The following is a 24,610-nucleotide window of genomic DNA, read 5'->3' on the forward strand; positions in this document are numbered from 1 at the left end:
TCCGATCAATCGATTGAATTACCTCTGTTCTTCGATGGCTGGCAAATTTAATGATTTAGAGCTAGTTAGGGTGTTCCCAGTAGATTTGAATTTCACTTGAATAAGCTGGGAGTTCAGATCTTCGCCAGTGATTGCTTGATGGGTGTTCCCTGATTCATCTCTGTTTTACAGCAGAGAGGAAGGAGTTTGAGATCGGGTTCGGTTGTGGATGTTATTAGATTTTGTTTCCTTTTGAATTGTTGATGTTCCGGCTCAGATTTTATGATCTGATTTACTTAGTTTGCAATTCCATTTTTACTTCTTTGATTTGCTATCCGATTTCTTTTAATTTCTGCAATCCCAATCCAGTTTAGCTTAGTAATAATTTAGCAATCTGTTCTTGAGCTTTAACTAATCCAGTATACACTAGTTGTAGTTAATTTGCATTGTCGAACTTGAATAAGATCTAAAATCTGAGAAACTACATTCATATGCTTAATTTGTGTTGGTTTACTATAAGTTTAGCCTAGTTTTAAATTCATGAATTTAGTAAACCTTGGTTCTATGAATCGGATTTGTTGTGACAGTTTCATGTTTGAATGTTGAATGAATCATTTGATATTTTCATTGTTTACCTCTATTAGACCTTGTTGAATGTAATTTGAATTGAATCTAGAGTACTCACACATTTATTAGTTACCCTTGGAAAAAATATGACTTGGGACTCGTTGCTACAACACTTGTCTTAATTTTAATGAGTTTCAATTTTAATTAATTTGGAGCGCCTAGTGACATGTGAAAAAGGTGACTGCTAAATTTTAGCGTTGTTGCCGGGGACGTAACTAGTAGTGTGTGTTTATTTTGGATTGTGCTTTGATTGGTTTATTTTGTTAGCATCTTTATTGATTTGATTGCTTATCTTTTGTGTTTTCATGTTGGCTTATTTTTGAATTGTCAATTTCTTTAATTTGCATATATTCATGTGTTTGAAACTTTATGCTCTTGAGTCTTCTAACATTGAGTTTAGTGTTGTGGTGTAAGAACAGGAGATTTCTTTAGCATGGATCCATATTTTCATAATTTTGGAGGTGGATGGAGAATCGGTATTTTCAGCCTGAGCATCAATTTTATCCAACCATGGATCAACAAAATAGGTATGAGTCATTTTCAAATACTTTTTAATGCTAATTGGGTAGATCATTCCCAATTCAGGTATGAAAATGCACAAGGACAATTTATTGAGTCATATCCAGCCTACCAGAATTCATATGGGTTTCACACTACAACAAAAACCCTCATAGACATCGGTTTTCCACCGATGTCTATTTCATTTTCGACCGATGTCTATGAAGCCGATGTTAAAAGTCTGCCATTTTAGACATCGGGTTAAAACCGGTGTAGTATCACTTAATGACACCGGTCTTCGAATCGGTTATTAACCGGTGTAGTATCACTTAACGACACCGTTTCATCAACGGTGTAAAACCGATGTAATAGTGTATGTTAATAACACCAGTTTTGGCAGCGGTAAATGACCGATGTAATATTAGTTAATAACACCTGTTTTGCAGCGGTGGAAAATCGATTAATATGTATATTTTTTAACAGCACAAATTTGATTTCCGAAACAATGAAAAACCGACAATAATAAAAAAAAAATACACAAATATTCACAAATTATACAAATATTCTTCATTCAACAATATCCATAAAATACACAAATATTCACAAATTATATAAATAATCTTCTTACAACAGTATCCATAAAATACCCAAACATTCTTTTTACATCAAAAGCTAGCTAATAGATATCAAAATCAAGGTAGAACATTCTTTTAACACATCAAGGTAGAACCGCACTTCAAATGTAATCTAACATACATTCAGCCCACTCGAACCGCACTTCATCAATTTCAACTCTGGAGTACTTGAGATTTGTAAACTGTAAAAACACATAAATAATATATTAGTAAATCAAGACCAAAAATCATAGTTGAAAAAGCAGTAAGAGCACCAAGTAACAAGATGAGTAATTGGAATGCTTAAAAAGAGAAACATTCATCAATTATCTCAACCACAAATAAATAGAAAGAAGAATCATAGATGTAAGATACTGATATAGTCCAACACCGGCACAAATTCAAAGAAGAAATTACCTATCTTTGTAAGCTGAAGCCAAATTTGCATGGGCTTCAGGCATAGTTGGTCTGATATTCACAGCACGTATATAATCCTGAATTGCTTCAGTAACTCTACCAATCTCCTTAAATGTGTTCCCTCTATTGACAAGACCATCAGCAGCAGTCTGCGAAGAACTAGCAGAAAGCAGCAATTCTCATGATTGAATATCCACACAAGAAGCAAAGGTTGAACTAGTAGTGTAGTTGTGTAGGTGCTGCCTAGTATCTACCAAATTAACAAAATTAGCCGAAGTATCTTGCCAATATAAACAGACAAAAATCTCATGATTGAATAAGGAAGAAATAAAAGCGAGAAGTGATTTTTACAAAAATTCCACATAGTAAACTGGAATTCATATCCCTAAGAAAAGTTTGATCCAATAAAATATTTTAAACTGTATTTGTCAAAGCCAATGCAGATGCTTCCCCACTAAAATGAGAGGTAGTTGCACTAAATGGTCAACGACCATCTATCACTGATGATCCTTCTCACTTCAATCTCATAGCAGTCTAGATGGCATTCTAACTGTATCCTGTTAAAACATAAACGTGCTGTAGCCAACTTTTTGACAAAAAAAACCAAGCATGATTGCGAGGGCGTGATGGCAATGAACATGTTGTTAGTACATGATTGCAATGAAAAAGACAGATATAGTACTATACCTGTTGCTTGTATATAATAGCCAAGTTGTTTAAGGGCGCAGATATCCCTGTTGTAACTGCTAAAGTTGCCTTATAGAATGATGCAGGAACACTCATCATGTTGCTGCATGAAGAGAAGTTTCATTAAGGAACAAAAATAAACTATCCGCACAGTTGCCATTAAACATTTCTAAAGCTTACCAATCTATGTATATGCTGCCAAGGCTTGACAATGCTTGTGGATGGTTAGGTTGTAAAGCAAAGCATGACTTGGGAAAAATTATTAAAATGAAGTTATTCAACAAGGAAAAAAACTTAAGAGAATAAAAATATCCAAATTAAAAAGTCACCCTATAATGTCCAGCGTCTTTGAGAGCATTCCCCTTTTAATGTGCAAGAAAGTCGATCATTAACTAACCTGGCTCACCATCAAGAAGGATACCACATTTTGACATATTAGACCATTATCAACTTACCAGATTATTGTAAGCTTCAATAAAGGTAGAATCACAGTTGATAGCTTGCTTGTAATGCAGAATTGCCATGTCAAGTTGACTTTGTTCATAATAGATGCCAGCAAGGTTTCCTGCGTCCAGATATCCCCAATGCATAGTTGACATAATAAACTCTCTTCAGAGCATAGTTTGCAGCAAAATTATCCACAAAATCAAAAAGAGATTAACAGTCCAGTGAAAAATGATGAATCACGTAGCATATTCCAGTGAAAGTATTCTGCAACAGTAATGTTATGAAGAACCTGAAATAAATAGAAAATGATTAAGAGTTCACACAAACAAGAACTACACATAGTAAAAAAACTTCTCTTCTTATGTATGCAAGTGAATAACAAATCATCATGTACTTCAAAAATCTACAATATCCACAGTTAACAACAAATTAACCATGCTTTTTTAGCGCATAACTTGTGGCAGAGAACAATACCACACAACATCCTACCAAAAACTATTATATGATTCCTCAAGTAAAAGATGTCACAATAATTCATATTTATACTCTATCAACCTGCATCCACAAGACCTACTAAAATAATGAAGAATGGCAATAAACCATTTGTCTTCCAAAAAAGAAGCAACTCAATCAAGACTTCAAACATCGAGGCCTTGTTCAGACTCCCAACATCATTAGCAGCTAACCGAATCACAACAATCAAAGCTAACCGAATCACAGTGTTAATGCTAGTAGAACAATTATCAGCTGGTTCGCAGGAAGTGAAGGTTGTTGTAGCCCGTGAACTCCGATTAATGGCAAAAATCGGGAAGGAGAATAGGTCTTTCATTACAGAGGGTGGAACAATCCCAACTCTCTACCGGCTTTTCCGGTCTACAAATCCAGTTGCTCAAGAGAATGTCCTGACTGTAATATTGAACATATCTATTCATGATGAAAACAAGAGAAAGATTATGGAGGAGAATGGTTGTTTGGAATTAATAGTATATGTTCTGAGATATGGGTTAACTACTGAGGCAAGGGAGAATGCAGCTGCTACATTGTTCAGCCTCTCTGCTGTCCATGACTTCAAGAAGATGATTGTGGATGAGCATGGTGTTGTTGCAGCACTAGCTGATTTACTGATGCAGGGAAGCCCAAGGGGAAAGAAATGGGCTGATTGTCTCAAGCAAGAGAGCAGTGCATCCTAGGTAATTCTCCAATCAAAAGTAAGATTAATTCATAAATTATGCATAACACACAAAAAAAAGTATTGCAGAACATCTGGAAGCTCACTACTCTGAAAGTTATGTAGTGTGGTCAATAATAATGAAAATCCAGTGGCATCTCCAAATACTCGTTGTGCTGCATTATTTGCTCCAAGGATACACCAAAGTGAACCTAACATATCACATTTCGCATCATTTTGAAGTTTGTATTGAGATCCAGAAACACTTGTTATCATATCACTCTTGAGAATCTCAATTAGTGTGCCTAGCTCTTCTGGATGAACCTGGTAAGATATAAACTTCAACTTATGAGATGAAAGAATCAATTTGGGTAATATTCCAAACTTCTGTAAAGAATAGGGTAATTAAGTTCCACATGGAAACATTCATCCTTTTAAGAAGAATCAGATACTAATACATACCTGAAGAACATCTTCAATGATCAAACAAGATAACAGCCGAAGAACACCAGCTCGGTGGTGATCAGATATCAGGAATGGTAGAATGATGCTGACCCCATTAGATGCTCGAAATGCTTGTTGGTTGGCTTCAGCTTTCCTCAACAAAGAAAAAAGACAATCCCATGCTATCAATATCGTACTCTCATCTTCAAATACAGAATATTTTCCTGAACCAGAACCTACCGGTTTTGGTGAAGAAAGAATAAGATCTTTGTTGTCAACGTGTTTCTTGAAGTTTGCAGTATTTGAGTTGGTCCCTAAGCCACTAGAAACCGTGTTTTGCTGCTCTGGACCAGAAAAATACCTATCCTTGATGAGCTGGATCACGGGGAAGAAGAGGAGGTTCTCGTAGACTCCGTCGAAGATGACGCAGCAGCAGAGGCGCACGTCGCCGCGGACCTTGGAGGCGAGCGAGGCGAACTCGACGTTGAATCCCATGGGAAACTTGAGGAAGTCGTAGGGGCTGGAGGGGTTGTCGGGAGGGTGAGGGTCCTCCTCCTGCTTTCCGTTGGCGAAGAGGGATCCGTACTCGATGTCGGGGTCCTCTCTGCAGTCGAAGGGGTCGAGCCAAGGGTTCTTCTTCTTCTTCGCGGCGGTGGCGACGAATCGGAGCCGTCCTCGCTGAGGATGGTACGCCGAGGAAGAGGATAGGGCATGGGTGTGGATTGGGGAAGGGAATGTGTGGGAGATGGGGAAGGAAAAGCTACAGAATGAGAAGAAGGTCTCCTCTTCTCACCGGAGTTGGAGGAGATACGGTGTGGTTGGATGGAGAAGGAAGGGCGTCAATCTAGGAAGGGGAAGAGGGAGATGAGGTTGAGAGAGATGGTCAGTTTAGGTTTAGGTTTAGGCTGAGAGAGATGGTCGGAGGAAGGGGCGCGATATAGGTTTAGGTTTGGAGGGAACTTTGTGTAGTGTTGCAAATTTTGGCTAGTGGAAAAATTAAAATATTTTATTTTGGTTCATTAACACCGGATTTTAAAAACCGCTGTTAAAAATGGTGTCTATTAACGAAAAAAATGGCGCTCATAGACATCGGCTAAAAAACCGATGTCTATGAGCGAAAATCTGCGCTCATAGATACCGGTTTTTGGAAAAACCGATGTAAAATACTCAAAGATATCGGTTTTTGCTTAAAACTGTTGTTCCACCGATGTCTATGAGGGTTTTTCTTGTAGTGTCAAGAGGTTTTAACATCTTTTATGTCATATTCTTTTCAACAGAATGATCCTCAAATTGAAGAGTCAACATGGAAGGTCAAGGAGATTATGCAACAAATAAGAGAGCATCAAGAGTATCAATTCTCAAGGATACAGAATATACAGAATAAGTTAGATCAAATTGCAGCATCCATCAATCAGTTACAAACACAAGACTCCAATGAAAAAATGGAAAGTAAAGATTCTGTCAAACCTGACCCTACTTCCATTACTCCATAAAATTTTTTTAGTATTATTTGTGATGATGATGCAGTCATTCAGATTTCTGATTCTACTAATAGTGTTGCTTTAGATCTTGTGAATGATGTAGATACAGATGCAGAAGATGATTTAAGTGTAGGGGATTGCTTACTGGAAATATTACCCCAAGAATCACCAAGAATAGAGGATGTAAGTGTAGGGACTTGTGCTATGGAGGCAAGAATCCAAGAATCACTTAATTTTGATGCACCACCAGAGCCTGAGCCATTACTTGATGAAAAGGAGGTAACAATCACCACTCCATGTACCTTTCAATATGATAAGGTGCGTATTTTTTATGATTTATCAAAAAATTTCATAAAGGTATCATTCATTGATTTTATTAGATGTGACTCATTGTTTAATACATTTTATACCAAGACTAATATTCTCCTATTCTTTTCTCATCCCATATGTGAGTGGGAGAGATTGACCTTTACTGATGTTGTAGGAGAATATAAGCTTCCAAAGTGGATGCTTGAACTAAACCGTCTACGACCTCCAGAAAGAATTTTCAACAAAAAAATGATGAATAAAAAGAATTTGAGTGTAACTAAAAGTACTCCACTACCAGTGTGGATACTTCTTCTAAATCTTCTCTAATCGCCCGGACTAAAGGAGAGTTTGTTTCTTGCTTTTCTTTTTGCTTTATACATTCCTTTAGTTTCATACTTTACATTTGCATTTTGTTTCCATCTTTGCATTTTGTTTAGTTTACATAGCATGTCATTTGAATAAAATTCTCCATGGAATTGTTCTAGTAATATTTTTAAGATGGTAAAAGTTTCTTAAATTTAATCATTAATTTTACGTCATTGGACATGATTGGATGCTCTACTTACATGATATTGGTTAATATGGTGGTGGATTCTATTTTGATTGATTGAGTTTGATTGCATGAAAATTGCCTAGAGAGGACCACTTTAATCCTATACTCCATTATTTTCTTTTGTGTGACATGCACTTACAACAATTGAACTCTAGAACTTACTTAGCTTCTTTTCAAAATCATAATAGCATATGTGTGCATGGAGATGAAGGATATTTTTCATTTTTTATTCCCTCATTATTTTCCATTTCTTTCTCCACAATTTTCTTGAAACATGTTCATCTAGCATTTTAACCTTTAGCTTGATCATATTTTCTTTGTCTTCATCCTTTGTGAGAGTTTGGTTGAATTTCTTGATGAGTAAGGATGTCCAAGATTTTAAGTGTGGGGGAATTTCATATGCTTGAATTTCATGGAGATTAGGAATTTTGAGAATGGTGTTTGGTTTGAATGAACCAAGTACAGTTAGGTTGAGAGCACAATTTGGTTGGTTTGCTTGAATGATACATCAATTGTTTCTATTAGTAGTTAATTTAAGAGTTATTTCTATCATCAACAAATCAGGATGATTGAAAAAAGATCTCTAAAATTTCCAGGCAGAGATTGATGCAAAATTAGGATTCCTATTTAGTCATAGCATTTGATGATTTATCTTTTCCATGAAGTTCACGTTATGATTTTGGTAATAAACTGGTAGGCAGGGTTTTCAACCCGTGGCCTATATAACCAAGCCTTGAGAGCTTGGTTAAGGTTGATGAAATAGAGGTGGTTAACCCCTATTAGTTGTCTACTAGTGCCCTAGCTTCTCAAGAGTCCTTAGTGAGAGTTGTGGTGAAGTTTCTCCACCCACAAGGAGCTACGTGAGCTAGTCGGAGGTCTTCTGGGGAGTAATCCACCGACAGATAGGGATCGTCCACCTTACGGGCAGCCGTGGAGTAGGAGCCTTATCTCCGAACCACGTAAATCGGCGTGTCGATTTGTTTGCATTCTTTTCTTTAGTATTTAGCTTTTGTATTTGTGTTTGTATTATTGTATTTCCGCTTGAGAACTAACAAATACATAGGAAGCGTTTATTTGGGGGCGCCGTCTATCCAACCCCCCTTCTAGTCGGCCACTGATCCCCAACATTTATGGCTCCACAATTACCTAAAATTAGGAGCATATTTTCATCAACTCGAACAATACATGCTATCACCAACCTCCCTTACCTAAACGACTTTGCTAGTCTTTTGGCAGTAAGTTTATAAATGATGTTAAATTTAATAATAATTTGCGAACATGTATAAATAGTTAACACTTGTGATGGTGAATCAGGCATGGTTTTTGGAGCATGTTCCAATCTAAAAATCATACAAAATATAAGGAGCGAGAATAAATAAGTAGAGGAATATTCCTTTACATATTAATAAGGTGAGGGATTTGTTCGATCGAGTCTCATCTGAAGAGGTAAATTTTCATTACTGTGACTTTAGTTAGGTTAAAAATCCTTTTTTAACATGTGTTTTAATAATTTGATAGGTTATGATTGACCTAATCCCTACCGAATATGAGAAATTATTGGTTGAGAACCTTGTTGGCGTTGATGACATTCCATGTGCAATGTAGACATCACAATTTGAAGTAAATAAAGAAAGAAGCCAAAGTAATAAGGAATTTTATAATTTCATTATTCAAGCAAACAGAATTAAGAAGCTAAAAATGGAGAATATGCATTTGAATGATAGGGTGTAAGAATTACTTAAAATATTAGAAAATCAAGGCATGCAATCTCAATATAGTGAGTCTGTAGATGATCCTCAATGTGAACCAGTAGTTCTTGCAACAAGAAGTAGGAAAGGACGTGACAGAAGTTGCTATGATTACAAGGATACTCCAATTGCTAGTCCATTATGGCTGAAAATTTTACCTAAGAGGCAACAGAGAAATTTACAAATATGTGAGCCTGCGGAGAACGTTTCAAGACAAGGAGAGGGAAAAAATTTGTAAAAGAACCTGATGTTCTGGAGAAGGGGAAAATAACAATTAATGTGGATGATATGGAAGAAGAAAGAGACATTGTACAATTGAAGGAAGACAATTCTGAAGAAGAGACAAAGAAGAATGTAGATAGGATTGCCACACATAACAAAATGAGGAAACAAGCCATTGATGTAAGTCGATATTTGTAAATTTTATAGTAATTTGTTTGATTTAAATCATTAATTGAATCCCTTTTATGTTGATGGGTATAGTTTGTGAAGAAACAATTTAAGAATTTGAAGAAAATAAACAAGATGAAGATGTGGCGTACTTGTTAAAAGTTTTGGAGAAACTAAAATATGTGGATTACATAGTTCATTTAATTAATTTATAAGTCAAGACAATTATATGCTTTTATAATTTAGATAATTATATGGTTCTCTAATTAAATTTTATGAATTATAATAATTGATTTACTTTGTAGGTTTACAAATGAATCAGTTTGGGAGGAACCACCTTTTGATTTAAATGTGTATTCCCTCTTATCCGGTGTGAATGGAGAGATGAATCACTAACGTTCAATCATTACAATTCTCTAGCAAGTGGAAGAAAATACAAATATGAATTTGATGCAGCGGTGAGCATCCAATATTCATGTGTACATTTGTATTATAGTATAAATGCTAGTTGATGTAAAATTTAAATTTCTTCTTCAATCTTACAGGTATCAGATTTAAAACTCTATAGTCATGAGCATCCCTTCGATCAATGGATGTCTCGCATAATGGAATGTCCACAACAAGAAGCCAGGTAAGTCGAGCAAATAGTGTGAATAGAAAATATTGATATAAAATATTGTACATTAAATTGGTGATGTTATTTACAACCTTAACTATGGCTTCTTTGTGATCCAATACATTCGATGTCTTCTATATGATATAAAGATGGACTTCAAACAAGGAGACATGGAAAAAATTAAAATTGTAATAATTGTATCAATTTTGAGGGATAAGTTATGTAAAACATTGGATTAAATATCCATAGTGTTGTAAGCCAAAAAGTTGGTAGGGAATGTAAAGGTACAATTACGTAGTGTTTGTAATTTTATATCTTTGTATGTAGTCTATGTTATTTAATACAGTGATATGTATGATATGAGAAGAGTATACTAAACTGTCACAGGAATAATAATACTATTGCATAGCGATTAGTGAACTAAAAATCATAATATCCAAATTGTCATGCTGGTGCTTATCATTGAAAAGAGACATAATTTATATAAATTATATTGCACACCCTATCTATCTTCTGAAAACTAAAAACTTTATAATGGATGGGATTTTTCAAAAATCCAAATAAGATAAGTCCAACATTCGGTTTCAAGTGTATAAGGTCTGCATCGAAATTTGAATTAGGCATGTAATTATGAAACTCCAAAGTAACTAAGTTAAAAGTAAAAAAAAAAATTGGTTGTTAACTCGGTAACTAAAAGCTTCACATGTTCTGTGCCAAATGGCACGGAGCAAGAACTTCTTATCCAAGGTATATAACTAAGTCTTGATACCATATATACCATCTTCCCTCTCAAACCTTCATAGGGAACGTGATTCCAAGTAAATTCAAGTAGCGTAGGGCCTTCAGTGGATTTTGGTCAAAATCCACTGATGAACCTAGACACCTTTGATTGGACTCATTCAAAGTCTGGTTAGATTTTGATATTGCAAGGACTCCAACGGTGCCATCCATTACTGATGTACAACTCTCTAGGGGTGGTAGCACATTCTGAAAAAAAATCAGCCTCATATTGGGCTTGATATAGTATCATATCAGGCCCAATATGGGCATGATATGAGACCATATCAGGGCCAACGTGTGTCTGATATGAGACCATATCAGGCCCAACGTGGGCCTGATAGGTTTCAAAAAATTTGATACTATCTCTCCCTTCTATAACCTAAAAACGTGCTACTATGGGCTTTAAGTCAACAGTGTGGGGAGTGAAATATAGCTAATAGTATTGTAACATAGCTTTAATCTCCACCTAATTTTTGACTAAAAATCAAATGGTGGTTGTTGGTTCTCGTAACTTAAAAGGTGTGCATTAAAATCCATAGCTCCTCCTCTCTCAAACCTTCCTACTGAACGAGAATTTGAAGAAATCAAATACCCTAAAAAAAGGAGTAATATATAGAATAAAATAAATTGATACAATATAAGCTAAAAAAATTATAATTTTGAATAACTACAAAAAATTTAGATAAAATAAGAATATATATATATATATATATATATAAACTAATATTAAAGCTTCTCCTCTCCCGATTGTTGTTCATTGAATACAAATAAGGTGCACCGTTCTGTGCCAAATGGCACGGAGCAAGAACTTCTTATCCAAGGTGTATAACTAAGTCTTGACACCATCTATACCATCTCCCCTCTCAAAACTTCATAGGGAACTTGATTTCAAGTAAATCCAAGTAGCGTAGGGCTATCAGTGGGTTTTGATCAAAATCCATTGATGGACCTAGATACCTCTGATTGGACCTATTAAAAGTCTAGTTAGATTCTGGTATTGCAAGGACTCTAACGGTGTTATCCATTACTAATGTACAACTCTCTAGGGTTGGTAGCACATTCTGAAAAAATTGCAACCTCATATTGGGCCTGATATGGTACCATATCAGGTCCAACGTAGGCATGATATGAGACTATATAAGGCCCAACGTCGGGCTGATATAAAACCATATCAGGCCAACATGGGCTTAATATAAAATCATATCAAGCCCAACGTGGGTCTGATAGGTTTCAAAAAATTTGATACTATCTCTCCCTTCTATAACCAAAAAATGTGCTATCATGCGCTTTAAGTCAACAACGTGGGGAGTGGAAATATAGCTAATAGTATTATAACATAGCTTTATTCTCTACCTAATTTTTGACTTAAAAATAAAATGGCGGTTGTTGGTTCTCGTAACTTAAAAGGTGTGCATTAAAATTCATAACTCCTCCCCTCTCAAACCTTCCTACTGAACGATAATTTGAAGAAAAACAAATACCCTAAGAAAAAAGATTAATATATTGAATAAAATAAATCGATACAATATGAGCTAAAAAATTGCAATTTTGAATAACTACAAAAATTTAGAAAAAATAAGAATATATATATATATATATATATATATATATATATATATAAACTAATATTAAAACTTCTCCTCTTTCAGTTGCTGTTCATTGAATGCAAATAAGGTGTATTGTTCCGTGCCAAATAGCACGGAGCAAGAACTTCTTATCTAAGGTGTATAACTAAGTTTTACACCATATATACCATCTCCCCTCTCAAACCTTCATAGGGAACCTGATTTCAAGTAAATCCAAGTAGCATAGGGTCATCAGTGGGTTTTGATCAAAATCCACCGATGGACCTAGACACCTCTGATTGGACTCATTCAAAGTCTGGTTAAATTCTGGTATTGCAAGGACTTCAACGATACTATCCATTATTGATGTACAACTCTTTAGGGGTGGTAGCACGTTCTGAAAAAATTTCAGCCTCATATTGAGCCTGATATGGTACCATATCATGCCCAACGTGGGTCTGATATAAGACCATATCAGGCCCAACGTGGGTCTGATAGATTTCAATACATTTTTATAATATTAAAGAATGTAATATTAAATACCCAAATTAATATTTTTATTTAAATGTACTAATACTAAAATCGTAAACAAAATATTAAAACACTATTATTAAAAAATAATAACAATAAACCAAAAATTAATAGAGTAGATTAGATTTTAAAAATCATATAATGAAATGAAATATATAAATTAAATATAAAAAATAATTTTATAATAAAAATATGGGATATATCAGGCCCACGTTTCAATCAAAGCAAAAGATCGCACTTTCCTGCTTCGACCGCCATCTTCTTCTCGAAGGCATCCTACGTAGCTCCGTTCAAGGTGTGACTCTAGCATCACCAACATCCAACCATCGGGTGCATACATAGATCCGTTGCTAATTTAGTGGTTGTTTCTCTAATGGTTTCACCTAGGGTTTGTGTTAATGTTAAGGGCATGTTAGAATAAGAGCATAGTCATTATTACGGAATCTAAGAGTTGTTTTTCTATGTGTGATTATATGGTAGCTAAGTTCGGAATGGCTACAAAAGGAGTGTTGACAAGTGGAAGTGCTGCTCGACTAAGTTATCCAAATTATGCCAACAGAGAAGAACTAATAGAATGAACTGAAAAAGTAGCATTTGTCACTTCAGAAAATCTATTTCTTCTGTTAAACCGACTATAGAACAAGAATAGAAGATTCGAGGCATACCTTTTTCATGGATCCTCGACCTCTCTATTAGTAATTTTGTAAGAGCTCAGGTCCAGAATATGTTTGATAATTGGGATCAGGCAGAACAAAATTATATCTTCCATGGGTAGAAACTGAAATTTACAAAGGTAGATGTTGCACTGATTCTAGGCCTACCCGACAATGGAGAAATAGTTCGTCTCGATTTAAATGAGGCCTCTAGCGCACTGTACATGAAGTTTTTCCAAGATTCTGATTGTTCTGCCAAACATTTGGAGAAACTGATAATAAAGTCGAGATCAAATGACAAGCTGTACTGTCGGCTGTATATCTTGTATTTTTTTACAACAGTTTTATTTTGTGGTAGTAGCAGTGTTCTTAGAGTACTTGTGCTCTCCCTAATTGACTGTGTAGATGATTTTGACAACTTAGTTTGGTTTAACTAGTGCAATGCAATATACAATTTCATGGCTCCTCAATTAGAAGCTATTGGCTTAGAGCTTACATTGAGACCAAAACCACTAGTTGTTGATTCAACGCCCAAGGCCCCCTTATGCAAGGGATTTGGGATTACTACAACAAAAATGACTTTTCGCGCGCTGCAAAATTACATTCCGCGGCGCGCAATGCACGTTGCATAGTTTAAAGCTGTTGAAAGTAAATTATATTGACGGCAAGCATTGCGCGTTGTAGTTAATATCATTCGCAGTGCGCAACCACGCGCTGCAGTTAATTATACATAAAATAAAAAAAAATATCACACATATAATTATAAATATCGTACAATTATCACTAAAGGAATAACTGTGTTACATGTATATAAAAATAAATAAATATCATATAATTTTTCTTTCCAATAGAAATAACTGTGTTACAGGTTGATAAGGTAAAAAAAAAAATTATGAGCAGCAAGCCTTTCCTCTCCTATGTCTCTCTGAAGTAGTGCAAGTAGTTCAAAGTCCACATTGATTTCTAATTACTGTGTTGGTTCTTCTAACTCTCTTGTATTGGAATACATAAAATAGTCACAACATTAATAGGCCACTCGATTCTCACAAGCTAACATTCATGAGACAAGTCCTATAAAAATCAAACGACATAAGTTAGCATTAGATAACCAACCACTGATTCATGTGTTTGAAAAGAATCAAACAATAGTTTTCTTATTATGAAACCAAGGGAGTTAGAAACACATTGATAACATAACAGAAAAATATTTTGATAAGGAGGGGCACTCACTAACCTTCTATACTTTTACAATGCAGCCAAATTCCTAAAGTTCACAGAGACAATAAAATACGTATTTTTTAAAATTGTTTCTACTCCAAATTCCTTTCTCCACTAAAGCATATGAGGGCCCACATAAGAGTTGCTTGCTCACGATCAAATTTTCTAGCTTTCAGAAACCTGCAACATGTAAAAGCTCACCCATAATCATTGTGGAAGTGCTGGAGATGGTAGCTACCAAGAGGAAATGCAACTTATAGATACAAATGAATATGTTCATAAACTGAAGTAAAAGTTGCATTACCAAAAATAAAAGATTCCAGTTGGTTTGATATATTTTTACAAGGCCATTTAGTGGAAATACTCATAGGTCGTTTACTTCATTGTGATAAAATCAACAGTTAAGCATACACTCATTCCTTTCATATGGTTCTTTCTCAATAATGTTAATCTCAAGTTCAGACACATCAAGAGGTGTTTTTTATCATTAGCAAAAGTTTGGAGAATCATGCTTAATATATAGAATTTCAAATATTAATCGATCTAGCATACCCATGAAAGGATTAATAAGAGTGTTAATGTATATGAATTCCCAAACATGTGAATTAGTATGTTCATACATGCAAGCCTCGGGCAAAACTTAACTACAGAGCATATGCACATAAAAGATTCAGTAATAACACCACATTGCAATACTATAACTAAAGAAGTACTTCATTAAGTTTAACTATTTATTGAATCTTCCAATAAATATCATTAGAATGTTTGTGCAACCTTAGGTCAAGGTTGACCTGGTTGACCCGACTCGAGGTGACTTGACTCGAATTGTATTTTGATGTTTGACTTAGGAAGATTGTTGGTGCAACCTTAGGTCAAGGTTGACCTAGTTGAGTTGCATGTTGATGTTTGACACTCGTGGAAGAGTTGTATTCTTGATATGGGACAAGAATAAATGTTTGGGAGATTATTGGGGCAATCGTAGGTCAAGGTTGACCTGGTTGACCTGATTCGGGAAAAAGTCCAAGTATGGAGACTTGGCAACGGAAAAGTCCAAGCAGGGAGCTTGGCACTAGAAAAGTCCAAGTATGGAGACTTGGAACTGGAAAAGTCCAAGGGAGCTTGGCACGTGAAAAGTCAAGTATGGAGACTTGCACGGGAAAAGTCCAAGTATGGAGACTGGAAAAGTCCAAGTATGGAGACTTGCACGGAAAAGTCCAAGCGGGATGTTAGGTGGAAAGTCCGGTGAGTGAAGTCAGCGGTGGGAAAGTCCTAACTGGATGTTAGGCGGTTGGAAAGTCCCAGTGAGTAAAGCCCGGTGAAAGTCCTGGGAGGATGTTAGGCAGGTGTGAAAACCCTAGTGAGTGAAGCTAGGTGAAAGTCCGGTGAGTGAAGTCGGGCGAGGGAAAATCCAGATAGATCGAGGGTGATCGGACATCCGGTGATGGGAAGTCCAAGTAGGTCATGGGGTGGACCGGATACTTGCACGAAGAGGAAAGTCAGTGGGTCAAAGGACGGGACACTGGTGGGAGTCTTAGCAGTCGAGGGTGGACCGGATACTAAGCATGATGTACCAATAGGTCGAGGTTGACCGGATATTGGTTTGAAAGGTTTGGGACTTGGTTTGGGCAAAACCAAGTTACGGATCGTCTGCAGACCGATCCGATCGTTGTGTATCCGATCGATCCGGTGACCGATCGATAACAAATGTAAGGCAAAGCGCATTGAGCATCGATGGGTCGGGACGATCGGCATAAGCTCGATCGGTCTCACGACCGATCGAGACGCAAGAGAGGTGGGATCGATGCCCGTGGACCGATCCGGTATGCGATCGGTCCACGACCGATCAGAAGCAACAGTTGGGCACTTCGTGGGCATCGATCGGTCTAGGGACCGATCACAGTCGATCGGTCCCCGGACTATCGAAGGGTTACGACCGATCGGTGGAGCTCGATCGGTCCACGATTGAGTCCAACGGGTCGCTCCGCCTTCTCCGGCTTGTTTGCGAGTTCGCAGGATATAAAAGGAGATCAAGGCTTTGGTGCAACTATTTTTTATTATTCTTCTTCCTTCTTTCTTCTCTTCTTCATTGTGGGCTGCGATAAGAGCTCTGTTGAGTTCCTCCCGAAAGCTTCGCGTGAGCTTCCCCGACTGGAACAGCTGCTGCTGTTAGGGTTTTTGAAGCTGCTGCTTCATCCGGACTCCAGTCGACGAGAAAGCAAGATTGGTAGAGTGCTTGTGTAATCTTATTGTATTTCTTGCTTATTCTTTGTACTTGTACTCCTGTTTGCTGTTGCAAACAAGTGTGGCGAGGTTTCTCCACCCAGAAGGAGTTTTTATTAGCCGGTTTTCCGGGGACTCATCCACCGACGGATTGATTGGGTTCGTCCACCTTACGGACACGCCGAGGAGTAGGAGCATCATCTCCGAACCTCGTACATCGCTGTGTTAAGGTTTGATCTTCTTGTTTTCGTTTCTTGTTCTTATTTCCGCTGCGCTAACCCTAGTTTGTAGAAAGAAACGCGAGCGATTTGGGGCGGCTATTCACACCCCCCCTCTCTAGCCGAGTACGAAGAGATCCTAACAAGTGGTATCAGAGCGAGGTAGCTCTTCATCGGATCAACACCCGGGGGAGCACGGGCTAGAGATGGATCTCTATGGAGAAGATGTCATCATTCCACCCTTCTACGAATGCGGTGACTTCGCGTATTGGAAGGTAAGGATGAAGTACTTTCTTATGACTAACATAATGAATTGGTTTTGTGTACAAGAAGGCTTTATTCCTCCGGTGGATAAGGAAGGAAAACCACTTGAGAAGAAGGAGTGGACAAGGGAACAAATTCACAAATCCGAAATCAACGAAGAGGTAACGAGAATAATTGAATTTTCATTGCCTACTAACATCTTGTGTAAGATAGGTTACAACAATGCCAAGGAATTATGGGATAACTTGGCCAAGTACCATGAGGAGAGCTCCACTTCAAGCCATGAAGAGGAGTCTAGTGAGCCAAGTAGCTCACATCATGGAGGGAGCGAATTGGGAGTTGAGGGCTACTCAACATCCAAGGAAGAAGAGGAGGAGAGTTCTTCAAGTTCGGAGCAAGAAGAAGAAGCTTCTACCTCCGAAAGGGATGAAGAAGAGAGCTCGCATCCACCCTCAACCCTAGGTAACTCAAGCAATTTAAGTTCAATTAAATTACACATTATGTGCTTTGAGTGTAGGGAACATGGACATTACAAGAGTAAGTGTCCGAAGAGGGTAAGAAAGACTCCACCGGCGCCAAAGGTCAAGGAAGCCGGAGTCCCGAAACGCAAGGGCAAGGAGCACATCGTGTGTTTCCAATGCAAGCAAAGGGGACACTATAGGAGCCATTGTCCGAGGGGGAGACAACCTCACAAGGGCAAGAGACCGGGCACATCGATAGGGGGAGCTAAGGCAAACCCTAAGGTAACCTCTAAGGTTCATTTTTGCAATTCTAATAAAATGCATGCTAGGAATTTTATTGCACTTGTCAATAATGATAAGCATGGTAACACTAGAAATCGATACATGTGCTTAGGAGCCAAGCATGTTAGCCTAGATAAGAACAATTCTAGAAATGCTAACCCTAGAATTAACTCATCTAAGGCTAAGGAAAATCTAGATAGAAATCCCAAATCATCTAGACACATGCCTAGGAATACCTCAAAGAAAAATGATAAATCAAAACTTGAGGTATTAGAGAAAGAAAATCAAGTCTTGAGGTCAAGACTTGATTCTCTAGAAAAGGCTCTTAAGGATTTGACTCTAGGGTCTAGGGGTCAAAAACCCAAGTCCAAGGACAAGGAAGGTTTGGGTCACAAACCTAAGTCCCAAGTGGTCAAGCCCACTTATCATAGTGTTCCATTCGATTATGGAACAAAACCTAGGGCTAGGAAGACCACCACCAAGGTCACAAGGGGAGTCACCCCTAGAGTTGATCTTGATGAGTCCCAAATGACCAAGGCTTCAAAGCCTAAGAGGATCATTAGGAGGGTTGCTAGGGAAGTCATCCCTAGTGAATATTTAGTGAACCCAATGAGCTCACATAGATATTGGGTTCCTAGGAGCATCTTCTCTATCCCATAGATGGGTTAGAGAGTGTCAACTCCAATTAGGAGGGTAGTTAACCCAACTTTGAGGAAATTGACACTCAAGGAGCATTTTCAAGGTTTTGATAACCTTTGAAAATGAAAAAGAATTATTATTTACTCCTTGAAGAGTAAATTGTGCCATATTTGAAAAATATCGATTTTAATCTTATTTGGCACAATTTAAGAAAACCTAGAGAAATACCATAATTGGGATTTTGGTTTTCTCTTAGGGATATATGGGCAATCTAGGGTTAGATTTTAAGTTAGCTAAGGCTAAGGATACTTAGATAGGGAATTTAGGTATTTTATTTGTGCTAACTTGCCATGATTGGTTGCCATATGTCATGCCATGACATCATATTTAGTTTATTATCATTTGAAATGTCATGATAATGCTTAGGCTAGTTTATATGTCATGCTTTATTTAAGTTTTCAAACTTTATGCCATGACATCATGACATTGGCACATGTTTTTACTTATGATATCATTATATGCCATGTCATCATCTCTTGCATTATAATCAATGAAATTGGACAAACATATAATTTGATATTGAGATCAAATTGGTGTTTAGAAAATGCATGAGAACTTAGCCTAAGTTGACCTTAACCCATATCTCACATCAAATTGACTTGAATGTGGTTTGATACACCTTAGATGTGTGTGAGATATTAGGATCATGAGTTAGGATCAAGGTGCATTGTCCTTGTACCTAGATGACCCTAATTCAAGAAATTAAGGATCATAAGGAAAGCTTGTGTACAAGTCATGTACATCTAGCCCTAAGATTATGGTCCTAAATTCAAATGGTTTTAAAAGTATTCTAAAATTGATTTGAAAAACCTTGATGAATCTTTCCTAGTGATAGCATTCATCATTGAACATTGTGATACAAAGTTGAGTTAAACTTGAACGATTTCAAAGTTTTTGAACTTTGTATCAAGATTGAAAAATGGAAGTTATTTTCATAGAAAACTATTTTTCCATGATAGTATATGTTATGAGGAATGTATCCTCAAAATTTCACAATTTTTCGAATTTTCTGTAATTTTCCGGAAGGGAAAATCAGAAGTTCTGATTTCGTGGCTGGATCGGTCCGGGGACCGATCCAGGGAAGATCTGATCGGTCTGCGGACCGATCCAGAGTATTGTGGATCGGTCTGTAGACCGATCCAGTAAGTTCCAGTAGCACGAGTGCGATCTGGTGAAGGGCTGATCGGTCTGGGGACCGAGCAGGGCGTGTCGAATTTCTGATTTTTTAGCTGTTGTCTGAAATTTCAGTTATGGAAATGGTGTTTTTGGATTTCTAAAGGTTTGGAACTCACAAAGACATTGTTGGTGCAATGGTCAAGGGGGAGTTGACCTTTAGGGGGAGTTTTACCTAATTGTCAAGGGGGAGTTGACTTTTAGGGGGAGTTTTTACTCCTTAAGACTTTTGAGGATTAGTGATATGTGATTGTCACTAAGTTGATTGTTGAGTTTAGTATCAAGGGGGAAATTAAGAGTTTCAATGAAAGGTATGGGACTTTCGTTAGGAAGAAACTCTTGATCTTGATACTTTCCTTTTTCTTTTTGATGTGTGTCAAAAGGGGGAGAGTGTTCATTGGAGAATTATTGGGGAAACCCAAGTTAGGTTATCGGGTTAACCTAAGCTAGGGGAAGAATGTCAAGGAATGTTCGAGGAAGAACATTGGAATTCTTTTTGATGTGTGTCAAAAAGGGAGAGAATTATTGGAGAACCCAAGTTAGGCTATCGGGTTAACCTGAGGGGAGAATGTCCAGAGAATTTTCAAGGAAAGAACATTGGACATTGGAAGATGGTTGGAAAACCTAAGTTAGGTTATCGGGTTAACCTAACTTGATTATGGGTTTTGTCAAACATCAAAAAGGGGGAGATTGTTGGTGCAACCTTAGGTCAAGGTTGACCTGGTTGACCCGACTCGACTCGAGTTGTATTTTGATGTTTGACTTAGGAAGATTGTCGGTGTAACCTTAGGTCAAGGTTGACCTAGTTGAGTTGCATGTTGATGTTTGACACTCGTGGAAGAGTTGTATTCTTGATATGGGACAAGAATAGATGTTTGGGAGATTATTGGGGCAACCGTAGGTCAGGTTGACCTGGTTGACTGATTCGGGAAAAGTCCAAATATGGAGACTTGGCGGAAAAGTCCAAGCGGGGAGCTTGGCACTAGAAAAGTCCAGTATGGAGACTTGGCACTGGAAAAGTCCAAGCAAGGAGCTTGTACGCGAAAAGTCCAAGTATGGAGACTTGGCACGGAAAAGTCCAAGTATGGAGACTTGGCAAAAGTCCAAGTATGGAGACTTGGCACGGAAAAGTCTAAGCGATGTTAGGTAGTGTGGAAAGTCACGGTGAGTGAAGCCGAGGAAAAGTCTATGGGATGTTGGCGGTTGGAAAGTCACAGTAAGTAAAGCCGGTAGTGAGAAAGTCTAACGGGATGTTAGGCGGTGTGAAAACCCTAGTGAGTGAAGCTAGGTGAAAGTCCTGGTGAGTCGGGCAAGGAAAATCCGGATAGATCGAGGGTGATCGGACATCCGGTGATGGGAAGTCAAGTAGGTCAAGGGAGTGGCCGGATACTTGGCACGAAGAGGAAAGTCCAAGTGGGTCAAAGGTTGAGGACACTTGGTGGGGAGTCTTAGCGGTCGAGGGAGTGACCGGAACTAAGCATGATGTACCAATAGGTCGAGGTTGACCGAATATTGGTTTGAAGGTTTGGGACTTGGTTTGGGCAAAAAATCAAGTTCGGATCGGTCACCAGACCGTGATCGTTGTGTATCCGATCGATCGGTGACCGATCGGATAACAAACAGAAGGCGATCATGGTTCTGTGCGGTCTGGGGACCGATCAGCACGATGCTGATCGGTCTCCACGACCGATCGAGACGCAAGAGAGGTGGGATCGATGCGTGGACCGATCCGGTGGCTGATCGGTCCGCGCATCGATCAGAAACGCAACGTAAAGTTGGGCACTTTACGTGGAGCATCGATCGGTCTAGGGACCGATCATTGACCTGATCGGTCCCCGACCTATCGAAGGTTCTGGACCGATCGGTGGAGCTCGATCGGTCCACGATCGACCGCTGAGTCACAACGGGTCGCTGGCTTCTGTCTTCGCTGTGCAGGTTCGCAGGATATAAAAGGAGATCAAGGCTTTGGTGCAACTACTCTTTTTCTTCTTCTTTCTTTCTTCTCTTCTGCTGAAGATTTGTGGGCTGCGATAAGAGCTCTGTTGAGTTCCTCCCGAAAGCTTCGCGTGAGCTTCCCCGACTGGAACAGCTGCTGCTGTTAGGGTTTTTGAAGCTGCTGCTTCATCCGGACTCCAGTCGACGAGAAAGCAAGATTGGTAGAGTGCTTGTGTAATCTTATTGTATTTCTTGCTTATTCTTTGTACTTGTACTCCTGTTTGCTGTTGCAAACAAGTGTGGCGAGGTTTCTCCACCCAGAAGGAGTTTTTATTAGCCGGTTTTCCGGGGACTCATCCACCGACGGATTGATTGGGTTCGTCCACCTTACGAACACGCCGAGGAGTAGGAGCATCATCTCCGAACCTCGTACATCACTGTGTTAAGGTTTGATATTCTTCCTTTCGTTTCTAGTTTATTTTTCCGCTGCGCTAACGAATTGTAGGAAGAAACGAGCGATTTGGGGCGGCTATTCACACCCCCCCTCTCTAGCCGAGTACGAAGAGATCCTAACATAGAACACATAGACGTTGACTAGACTCTATAGTTACTGATCAACCAATATATCATAACTTAGAAGAAGCTTTAAAAAATCAAGGACCTTGTAACTTATGTTGCAACAATTTCTTTTCCAACTTTGCTATCCCATTTCATTTACTTCAAATTCTGTGCATCTTGCAAAAATACCACACGAATTTTGAAAATTACTATTTTTTCAGCACTGATTAAAACAATTGAGTATTTCAAATGCAAGTCGTTATCAGGAAGATGGACTATGAATAATACTGCAACCCTTTCACAATAAAGAAGCATGAAATTGATCTACAAGAAAGGTAATGGATTACAAATAAAGAAATAGCACAGAAAAATTGTTATTTCCTCTAGAGTTTATAATCATTATCAAAATGACTATTAATGAGTCGATCACTATTATATCTTTTTTTTAATTTGACACCTCCATTGACCATTTAAAAAAACTTTTCAAAAATAAAGCATTGGACACCTATATCCTACACATGAATTACATAAACAAGGTTGACCTAAACTATTCTGCAACCAGAGATAAGGATGGAGCAAACATATATAAACATGGATGGTTATGCACCAAATTTGTAAATCAATAAACCAATTGAAGTATCAAAGCACATATGATCTTTTTATACAACATAGGACCAAAACTGATGTACAGCTCCAATTGAAGGCAACTGAAATTGGGTGATAACATCTTCAACATTTTTTTAATTCTTTCTTCCCACGCTCGGTTAGCTTTCATTCCGGTTTAACTTGAATGTAATTCTTACTTTATGAGCATCACAATAAATTCACTACTTACAATAAATTCACTACTAACAATAAATTCAAAAGCATCCTTACTAGTTGTATATCCTGACGAGATACCTTCTTGACTTCTCCACTCGACATCATGCCCTTCCAACCCAAAATTTTAAACATTTGAATCTTCCGCAATAGATAGTGCCCCAAAACACACACGATCATAGAGAATGACCTGATGAGCACATAGTAAAAAAACTAAATAAACTCATTGAATCAAGAGTATCAAAGGATAATACACTCGCAGGTTTTAGGAACAGAGGGTTGTTCTTGGGGTGGAAGAACTAGTTGTGGAGGTCCCAGGAGAACCAGTTGTGGGTTGCTCTTGAACAGATTCTTTCAGACATCTGAACTCTTGGTGGAACAAAAAAAACAAGGATTACAAGAGCACCAAAAAAGATATCCAACCTGAGAAAGACAAGAATTTCAAGAGCGCCAAAAAAATCCAGAGGAAGATGTTCAATTCGGTGGGGAGGGCTTGGTCGGACAGGGCTTCGCCGGAGAGAGGGCTTCATCAGAGAGGGCTTCGCCAAAGAGAGGAGGCTTAAGGTTGGCACGCGCGGTAGAGAATCGGCTTGAAGAGAGTTCACGTGAGGAGGGTGCGAGATTAGGGTTGCAACTTCAGGAGTTTGGTTCGGCGTGAGGAGCTTGGCATATTTGTTTGCATGAAGAGTTTGGGTCGTAAGTGGGGAGAATTTTGGTTCGCTAAATATTTTGATGAAAAATAATTCGAGTGGCAAGATTATTGTTAATATTTTATAATATTTATTAACAGCGTACATTTTTTGAACGTCGTCATTTACATATATCTAATAAGTATTAACAGCACACATCACACGCTGTTAATATTAACTTTTAACAGTGTACTTTGTATGTCGTAGAAAAGTTTATTGACAGCGTATTTTGTTTGCATGTTGTTGTTTGTATAAACATTATACTATCCGCGGCGCACATAATTGGGCATGCCGTAAAAGCTATTATTAACAGCGCGCTTTAATTGCATGTTGTTGACGATGTGCTGCGAAAAGTCACTTTTGTTGTAGTGCTCATATGTTTAATCATGGTATGTTTCACAAGTGCATTCTTGAACTCTTGTTGAGACGGAGAAATCTGTCCAACACAAAATTCATGCTCATATGTTGCCTCTTCAATCGCCCTTTAGAGCAATCGAGAATTTAGAATATATGGATCATCAGCTATTGGTAACTCCTCCTCTAAGTCACTGTACTACTCTGGAGAAA

At 38.0% G+C, this 24,610-nt stretch overlaps 1 long non-coding RNA gene across 1 annotated transcript; it reads right to left on the minus strand.

Moving 5' to 3' along the window:
• Positions 1 to 1,861: 1,861 nt before the first annotated feature.
• LOC122000218 lies at positions 1,862 to 3,180 on the minus strand. The gene is made up of 5 exons (XR_006117027.1): positions 3,152 to 3,180; positions 3,003 to 3,070; positions 2,823 to 2,925; positions 2,136 to 2,294; positions 1,862 to 1,921 (listed from the first exon to the last, which is right to left on the minus strand). It is a non-coding gene; the product is annotated as an uncharacterized LOC122000218 (long non-coding RNA).
• Positions 3,181 to 24,610: the final 21,430 nt, after the last annotated feature.

The sequence above is a fragment of the Zingiber officinale genome, chromosome 7A (assembly GCF_018446385.1).
Source record: "Zingiber officinale cultivar Zhangliang chromosome 7A, Zo_v1.1, whole genome shotgun sequence".
Taxonomy (NCBI): domain Eukaryota; kingdom Viridiplantae; phylum Streptophyta; class Magnoliopsida; order Zingiberales; family Zingiberaceae; genus Zingiber; species Zingiber officinale.